This window comes from Mytilus galloprovincialis, chromosome 2 (assembly GCF_965363235.1).
Source record: "Mytilus galloprovincialis chromosome 2, xbMytGall1.hap1.1, whole genome shotgun sequence".
Taxonomy (NCBI): domain Eukaryota; kingdom Metazoa; phylum Mollusca; class Bivalvia; order Mytilida; family Mytilidae; genus Mytilus; species Mytilus galloprovincialis.
The window spans coordinates 94,884,323-94,894,520 of NC_134839.1; the positions used below are offsets into that span (position 1 = coordinate 94,884,323).

General features: G+C 32.2%; 1 long non-coding RNA gene across 2 annotated transcripts; it reads right to left on the reverse strand.

Moving 5' to 3' along the window:
• Nucleotides 1-1,521: 1,521 nt before the first annotated feature.
• LOC143064951 (uncharacterized) lies at nt 1,522-9,670 on the reverse strand. 2 transcript variants are annotated; one of them, XR_012975355.1, is made up of 2 exons: nt 9,585-9,670; nt 1,522-5,813 (listed from the first exon to the last, which is right to left on the reverse strand). It is a non-coding gene; the product is annotated as an uncharacterized LOC143064951 (long non-coding RNA). The 2 variants fall into 2 exon arrangements; XR_012975356.1 differs by having other exon boundaries at nt 1,522-5,797; nt 9,585-9,665.
• Nucleotides 9,671-10,198: the final 528 nt, after the last annotated feature.

The window sequence follows — 10,198 nt, forward strand, 5'->3', positions numbered from 1 at the left end:
AACATAAACAATCATACAGCCTTCAACAATGAGACAAATCTAAATCTAGAGTCGTTTTAAATTATCAGATCAATACAAAGCAGAATAATATCATCTTACAAAAACACACACAGGGCAGGGCAGAGAATGTATACATCCCTCATAACAATTAATACAGAAACGATATATACGCATTTGATAGTTCTCGCAGTTACTGACAGCTAGTTCAAGGACATTAACAGATAATAAGACTAAAATAGTAATCAGTTCACACCCAACAGCCCATGGATTTATAAACAGACGTCATTAACAGTCAGAAAATAGATTTTGGAGTCCGACACAACTGTTAAAACTCTTGCATGACAAAACCTTTATTTTCAAAATACAAAGCAAATCTATTTTCTATACCAAGTGTGTAGTAAATTGATCAAACATGCAAGATCTTGTGCAATATCTATTATCAATCTGACAGCCAAAGTCCCATAACTGTGGAACGACAAATTATATATTTCCAAAATTAACAAACCATTACTCTGGAATGGCGCAACCAAATAATTTTGAAAATCTAAATGATGATTTCTTTGAATTTTACGGTGATGTTGTTTACCGAGGCTGGACAGTAAGATACAATCAGGGTAAACTTATCAATACTTTAAATGCACGTATTCTAAAAACTATAAATATTATTGGTGTACACACATGCAATTTCACGGTGCTATAATCTGCCGATACCTATGTTTTCCACAAGATCATGTTTTTTCTGTTACTGATTTTTTTACGTCTTTATATGATTCAATTGAATGTTTTATATGTACTGATTGATAATTTAGTGTAAGTTGTTATTGCCTTTGAACTAGTTGTCAGTAAGTACAATTACTCTCTGTACTTAGGTTTTTTGTTGTTGTTAGGGATGAGGGATGGATAACCTGCCACTTCCGATCTTGTTTGATGTTTTCTGCTTGGTATCGATCTGATAAGTAAAGCCTTTTTAACTTATTTCTATAGTGTGGTCTTAGTTTGTGCTGTTATACCACTGTCCCAGGTTAGAAGGAGAGCTGAGCGCTCACAATCATATCAAAACATGCCACATTCTTTCTATGTCTGTTTCAAGTCATGAGCCTGTAATTTAGAGTTGTCTTTTGTTTATGTTTAATGTTAACTTCAAATTGTCTTTTTTTTTGTCCGGAGGCAGCTGTCTTGTTGACATGAATTCCTTATCTCTTAGATTCATTTTCGAAAGAAATTGCAGCACTTTTATAAAAAATACGTACTTTGATTAGCCGTTTTGAAAAAACAACAATATACCTCATAATTACGCTAGTGGATTTTGTATAGCTGTAAATATATGTTTTGGAAAAATTGCCTCGATTAACAGCTAGCCGTATGAACACTATTTCAGACGAACAACTAAATATTAAGTACTTTTTTGTTGGGTTACTGCTCCTTTTCCATACATTTCCTTTTATTTATACTAACAAAAAGGAATATAATGTTGAGTAGAACTACACATATTGCATCAAAAAACAAAAACAAATATACATATAAAAGTTTGACTGAACTACTTTTTGTAACCACTGAAAACAAGATGGCGGCGTTTATAACACAATCCGGTTCGATGTTGAAAATATTCATTTTCGCTTCGTTTAAATCGTTTAATTTAATAATAAATACAAAACATTCATTTGAATGATGACAATTCGATGACTCGGACGTTTGCTTGTTTGTAAGTGAATTGGTCAAGTTTATACATCTATAAATTCCGTTTAAAAGACGATTAATCTTAATGTTAAGCTTTTAAATTAATGAAAAATTTTACATCACAGCTTTACGAACCGAGCAAATAACATTTTCAATATCCCGTAAACCATGATCAGTGTCATAGTCGTTATGTTTTTATATCCATTAAATTTCTACACTAAAATCAAAACGATGAATGTACAGACATATGAACAGATGGATTTTGTGGACGTATACGATAGGGAATCCGTCCATCTGAAGGATTAATCTTTCGCTCTTCCATCAGAGTATTTGGATGGTGATTATTATATTCATTGTCAGTCCACCTTTGTGTAGGTTCGGGTTTTTCTGGCCCAAGAGGAATCAATAAATACCTACGCTTATGTGCTTTCTTGGGTACCGGTGGTTTTATATTGTTCATGTTCATCAGTATTGTTTGTAATACGTTCAAAGCTAATTTATAACTTTGATCTTCTTTACAACTAGTCTTGAGTTGCTCTCCAACAAATTGTGAATGCACATTTCCGTCATGAAGTGATGAGTGGCTTGAATGGTGAAGCTGTTTATTCAATACAGGAATCACATTTTTATCTTGCTCTTTAATCAAATCCTTATATGTTCCAAGCCACTCAACTGTAGGTTTTACATATTTACTTTTAGATGTAGGTTTCTTTTGGAAACGGACATCGTGTCTTTCTTTCAAATTTTTACTTTTTGATTTGTTTTGAAGAAGTTGGACTAACTTGGACTTTTTCCTGGCATTGTCTTTTCTAAACTGCTGTAATAATGCATTCCACTTGGTGAGTAAATCTTCTTGTGATTTTGAGGTTGAATCAGAAATCTTTGAAACGTTTGTAGACTGTTTATCGGTAACAACCTCTGACTTACCAACAAATGTGTGATAATCCAAGTTGTTAAAAGTATCTATATTTTCTGATGTTGTTGTCTCATATTTGTTTGGCACATCACTATGCATTTCGGGTGAATTTGTGAAGTCAGGAGTACTCGAGGTAGAAGTCAAATTTGATTCCCGTTTGGTATGAATGATTGCAGAGTTTTGAACTGCAACACCTATTTCTGTTTTATTTTCAAATCTAGGTTCTATTTGAAGTGGATATTTATCATTTGTCGACAAAGAACCCAACCATTGATCCCATGGATTACTCTGACCAGTGTTGTCTACAAAAAAACTTTCCTTATCAATAATTTGGGATGAATTATTTGAATGAGTTGATTTTGGACCATTGGTCTTGGAAATATTTTTTGTATGAGTTTTAACTGTTGTGATTGTAGATAATAGCTCAAGGCGGTTAAAGGCATTGTCCATAATGTTGTTTCGGTCATGCTGATCTCCTGTCGGCATATGGTCATTTTCATTTTCATGAATTTTAATGTTTTCTAAATGTGCAGTTTTATTATACCCACTTACATCGGAATTACTCATTTTGGTAGCTGGAATTGGCGTCGAGTAAAATGATTTACTCATCGAAACAGGTTCTTTATTGGTTTCTTTAGCGGTGAATACTGTTGTCGTCCTATAACTTGGCGTAGTTAGTTTTGAGTATCTCCTGAAAGGAATTGGAATACCAGTTACTTGAACTTCGGAAAGTTTAACAAGTATGTTTGTCTTATTGGAATCATAAGATGTATCATTATGATTTTTTCTTTGTGCATCATTCATATTGCGTTTAGTAATGCGAATAGCTGTTGCATTTCCGTTCATGTCTAAGTTTTCATTTCCGTTCATGTCCTTGTTTTCATTTCCGTTCACGTCTGACTTTTGAACTTTTGCTTGTTCTGTCTCAACATTTAAATGTTTATTGGCCATATCTGTTTGTTTATGGGTTGACCCAATGATCATCGGTTGTTGAGTTGTACTGATAATTAGAGTCTTGTTGTCGGAATTTTTACTAGCTATTTCTAGTTTAGACTGATTAATGCGAATAGCTGTTGCGTTTCTGTTCATGTCTTTGTTTTCATTTCCGTTCATGTCTTTATTTTCATTTCCGTTCATGTCTATGTTTTCATTTCTTTTCATGTCTTTGTTTTCATTTCCAATCATGTTTTTGTTTTCATTTTCAATCATGTCTTTGTATTCATTTCCGTTCATGTTTTTGTTTTCATTTTCGTTCATGTCTATGTTTTTCAAGTCATACTTTTGAACCTTTGCTTGCTCTGTCTTATTGGCCATATCTGTTTGTTTATGGGTTGACCCAATGATCATTGGTTGTTGAGTTGAACTGATAATTATAGTCTTGTTATCGGAATTTTGACTAGTTATTTCTAGTTTAGACTGATTGAAATGCAATGAAACAATTTTTCTGATTCTCTTAGAAACTGGTACGGTTTTTTTCGTAACATTTTCTTTATCGTTTTTACTTCCTCTTGAAATATTTACTTTTTGTCGTTGTATTTGTTTCTTTTCCAATTCAAACATTTTAGTTAAATTTCGATTACTATGATCACTACTTAATAATTTGGGTTCGCTAATGTGTTTGTGAATTGTTTTACTTGTCAAATTGTACTCTGACGTTGTATTTTCCTTTGTCACAAGAACAGTTTTGTTGCTTGCCTTATAACCTATGATATCATTTCTTAAGTAGTTTTGTCGTGTTCCATTTTTATATTTTCGTCTTCTACGTTTTCGTTTTTTAGAAGGGACAACACTTGTATCCAATAAGGCTTTGTGTGTGTTACTTTTTTCCGTTTTAAATGACGGGGATACTCTTTGTGATTTATATACTTTCGTTTCCATTTTATCTAAAATGCTGTTTTTGCTTTCTGATCCTCGAAGTAACATATCTGTCTTATTCATACGACTATCTTTTATGGTTTTCCTGTTCATTATCTTGGTTTGATTATGGCTGACTTCCGTATGATTTTTTTGTTTACGTGATGACAATTTGGAAGAATCATTTGTTTCTTTTCCTGTTATATTAGGATTATCTCGGGTTTCCATCAGTGTGCTAACGTTGTTTTTATTATGTTTGTGACCATCTGAATAACTATGTTCCTCTTTAATTTCATGTCTTGGAACAGTTTTCGTAACTGTACTTATTACTGGAATGCTACTTGTTAGTTTATTATATTGCGTTAAATTCCGCGAATCAACTCTTGTTAATCTCTCTAAGCGTGCAACATTCAGTGGTACAGCACTGGTTATTTTTTGGTATTTCAATAAGTCATCTATATTTGAATGGTGGGTATCAATAACAGATTTTTCAGAAATTGTATCATCTTTATCTCCAATATCAGTCCTGTGGAATGAATTTGTAATTGCATGTTCTATAATTCCGCCAATTTCACTATTGTTGTTCTGTGTAGATTTAGTCGTTATTTCATACCGTGTTTGTGATGTCATTAATTGAACTTGATGAGGTATAGGCGTTATTTTTTCTGTTCCTACCTTAAATTGTATTTTGTCATCCCTTAATACATGAGGTGTTGATATAAAAGCTTTGTCAGTTTTACCAGTTTTTAATAAATTATGGAAACGCGTTTCAGTTTTTTTTGCATTATCTATATAAAAATCGTTCCTCTGAGTTGCTATCATGTTGTTTGTTGGGTCACTTCGAAAATGATTAACGGACCCATCTGATCGTTGTTTTTTGCTAAGAGTATTGTCATTTCCTTGTTTCAAATCGATGCCCTCATCAACAATATTTAAAGATAAGGCACTGTTAGCTGAAGGCGATGCCGTCTTCCGAGGCGAATTTATCACATATCCTTTTACGGTTTTATTATAAGTCTTTAGAGAATCCTTTTGGCGGATGATATTGTTGATGGCGTTAGCTTCTAAATCGATTGCTCCACCTGGAATAACTCCAGGATTTCGCAAAAGTAACTGTGTAATGGATGATAGTGTATTTTCTGGTTCACTGTGTAGCTCAGTGATGATATTGTCCTTTCTATCGTGGGAAGGAAAATTTGAAAGCAGTTTTGCTGTATCAGATGGGTGGATATCTTCACTTGTTCTGTTATTTGATGTAACCACAGCGTCATGAAAAGACCAAACCTCATTCAAACCAAACATTAGAATACAGATAATCAGTACTGCTACCATGGTTATATACAGTATTATCTGCAAACACACATATCTATCATAAAATTATTATATTGTTATCAAGTATATTCTTTGTGATATATATATAAATGAGAAGATCCGTATGATTGCCAATGAGATACAGCCCGTAACAGAGAAGTGATCGAATTGATTCTCGACTCCTAGGAGTCGAGATTAAGAATTGAACGATGGACACTAAGGGCGTGAATTTTTCTTGCTACCTGATTGGAAGATATCACGAGACGTGAATAATTAAAATTTATTGATTGGTTAGGACAATCCAAACCAAGTAAATGTCCTTCAATCCCGTAGAGTATCGGATTTGTCGTCTCTATTTTAGCAATTAGATTTTACACAGGTAACTTTTATCTATAAACAGACGAATCTTCTGGAGTAAACAACAACGTTAAGCGATACTACAAGTTCATAACGTGTGACCTCACGTGTGTGGTAAAATTTGTTGATTGATGCACGTGGCTATTCTAGTAAATGAATTAATCTACAAAGCGAGAGCTCTTTCCATTTTCACCAGCTAAGAGTCGAATTTAGCACTTTTTGAAAGGCTATCGCTTGTGTTTCTTTGCCGTCAAAATTAGCTACGTTATCGACAAACTTAAATGAGTAGTGACCGAACTATTGGTACTTTAACGTTAAAAAGATTGACAATGCTGACAAACTTTCATGTGTCGATAATCAAGTTTAATACCGATAATATTGAAAATAATTCTAATAATATGAAACAAAATATGTCCATGCACCATTTCGATTGGGCGAAAAGTAGTCATTTCTTCAAAGTCAGAACAAAAAAAAAAAAGATTTATGGAAGGACGTCTTGATAGTATTATTTCCTTTACAATTTTACCAAAAACTAAAAGAAATATACTGGTAAAAAAGTAAAAAAGTGTTTGATATGAATGAAGTCCTTTATTTTTTCGGACTACAATGTGTCCTCGTAGTGAACGCACCCGACTACGCGTGCAGTAAAAAGTTTACTCTTACGTCGGATACCGGGCAGTTTCTTTGTTATATCTGTACTTTATCAAATACATGTACATGTTAATATTAACTTAATATTAAATAGGTAAGAATTATTGCTGAAAGCCTGGTCAGGGTTTCTTTCTTGTGTACGATTATATAATTTTCCACATGCCTGAACTCATTGACGATAATGTAAGGTGCTCTATTAGAAAAAAAATGGATTTCTAGTTCGGGTTTGAAAAAGAAATTTCGCCTTTTCTTGAGCCTGTTTTGTACATTTAGTTTAACAGATATGATCCAATGGAAATTTTCACATGGAACCTTCGGTAAATAGGAAAATGAAAAGATATGGGGTAATTTACAGAGAGACCACACTCCATCCATGAGAAAAACGGAGGGAATTTAAAAATCTAGAGGTCTCCACAAGGCTTTCAACAAGGGTGGAATCTCACTCCTTCTGCAAAGCTCTAAATCGCCCCAACGTGTACATACGTTTGGTCATCAAGAGATTCTGGTTTCTCTTTTTGTGTGTCATAAACATTCAATTCGGATTTGAATTTAATTTACCGAAACATTTCCGTACATTAAATCTTAGGACGGTCAGAACATTTTAAGGACGCAACTGATGGAAGTACAATTTTAAGTAGTACATAGATGTGCAATGATTCAGCTTCCTGTACATGTTCATGAAGTTCTAAATTTTGAATGTTGATTTCTTTAAAAAACACCATTTTTTTACAATAATAAATCTCAAAATGTCCGTTAACAATGAAAATTTTGACCATGAAAAATCACATATCTAAGAAAAACAGTCGTTTAATTGATTATAAGAAAGTTTCAGAATATAATGTCAAATTTCTTTAATTTGAGAGTTTTCCTTTAGTTACAAATGTAGCTCCATGTCTGATGGTGAAATAAAAATGAATGTCTCAGAAAGTGGTGAATTAGTTTCCATAAATGACAGATGAATCGGGCCAAGCTTAGTAACTTACAGTAAACAGACTACTGTAATATTGACGCACTCGTCGAACTGTTTAAAAGATTTGTGTTTATGACCAAAAATTTATATACAACTTCATTTATAAATTAATCTGAATTTCATAGCGCTTCGTCACAATAATGAAAGTTATAAAAAAAAATCTATAACCAGCAGATCTATACTTCTATAAAGAAAGTATTCTTGTACAAAAGGGTATTTATTATAAAATGGTCCTAACAATGAAATAGATAGTTTACCATAGAAATCTTAAACGGAAGTTTCGACAATTTTAAACAGAAGAGATTTGAAAATAAATTTAACTTGATATAAACACTGAAATAATTTTAATACATCGAAGGTGAAAAGAATAAACCAACAATCTTAATCTTTAAAAGTGTCTTCATTGCACTAACCGACGAGTTCATGTTTACATTAGAAACAGTGGATTTGACTCCAATGAATTCATTATCATAATAGTCATGAATATTTATCGCTTATATTAAATTGATAAAGATTTTATCGAGGTCGCACCAACTGTTTCTACAGCTAAGATCAGTTACATGTAACATGATCTCGTCGATTCGCATGACAAAGCCATTGTTTATGACAGAACACACATTCTGGATTATGTATTTTTGTTTCCGTCAGTTCGAAAGTATTTGATCATTTCAACTCCTTTGTATTTCATAATATGTGTCATGAACAAAGACATATGTTCGATTGAATAATGATTTCCTCGTAACAAATGATAGAAATTTCGGAGATCCCGTATTTGATCCTTTACCGTTAAAATGCCAATGCCAATGACAGAGGTTGATTATAAAAAATGTTTTACTGTGTTAAAAGAACTTCGACTTAAACAATGAAAACTTACACGTGGACATGAAATATTTTGTCGATGAAGAAAATTAAACTATAAGTTTGTCGATAACGTAACTTATGCTGAGGTAAAGAAACGCGAATTCGATCACTTCTCTGTTACGGGCTGTAATTATCCATTAAAGATCAAATGAAGTAGATGGAAACAAATATATCAACATTAAATGCAAGTTTGTAAAATTTTGATATTACTGTATTTGTTTTCGTTACGGAAAAGGTTATTTGCTGTATAAAATGAGCTTGCCATTCCATAGTGGTCGTTAATTGGCTGGTATTTTTTTTCTGTTTGTCTGTCACAACCGTTTTACCCTTAATAAGATTATTTCAAAAAAGGTTTTTTTTCAATTTTTAGAATTGTTTCAAATTTTGTTATCCTGGGACCTTTTAGCGCTTTCTTTATGGAATAAGCTTTGGCTCATTATTGAAGCATGTACGGCGACCTGTAGTTATAAACATCATTGTCACTGCATGCTTGGACTTAAGTGGCTAAGTGTGTCATCTGCAGTCATACCAAATGTGTTCTGTTTAACTGCTTTATTTTTCATTACTGAACTTATTTTTTAATAGTTTTATTTGATATGCCATTTTCGTGTTTAAAGCTTCCAACCGTTTGATGTGTTGCCCCAAGCTTTAGGTCTAAAGTTTTCCTGATGTAGATTATTCTAGAAGCACCAGACCTAAGCATAGAAATAGATACTATACTTTGAACAATGCTAGAATCATTTTTACAGCAATTCAACAACATTGATATACATGATATGAAACGTAAGCTTTATGTATGTATTGATTTGAAAAGAAACGAAAAGGCGATAAACGCATGAATAATGCAAATCAGAATGATACTGTAAATAAAAAAAAGAAAAAAGAAAATCAATTACCATACAGTTGATCAATCATGAAATTAATTAAACTTCTAATTTTCTAATCTCTTAAAATGATTTACAAAACAAATGATATTTTTTAACTTACCTTAATTTCATTTTTCAAATTCATATAAAGTTATTTCCTTTTAAAAATTACACTTGTTCATCCATGTTTATTTATCTTTATTGTGAAAAATAACACATTGGAGTGCTAATGTTGGTAAAAACAATACTACATGTAATAGCCTATGGAACACGAAGATTGTTTTACAGAAAATTGGTATTCTATGTTAACAATTGACATGTGTGGTATTTACAATTATTACTCTATTTCTTTGGTATAAATGGCTATATTTAAGACATTTCATATAAACAACAATTCAGTTTGTAACAATAAACCGTTTAAATATTAGCATGTACCAGTCCTTCGAAAACTTAGCGTCAATTTCTTTTTGAAAAAACAAAAAAGTGTTCTGCAAAAAAATAAAGCGTTCAAAATGAAAACATTGACATCATAAGCAATTGGTCGAGTAAATAATAAAACATAAAGACATCAAATACCAAATGTTCTTCTTTATTATTCTTTCTAAAAAAAGCTTAGTTTACCCGAAAGGTTTTTTTGCTGTTAAGAAAATGAAAATAACACCTTGATTACTTTAGTGCGTCCGAAAACACATTTCGTGGATTAACCTTCATTAGAAAGCCGAAACCAAAAACTAT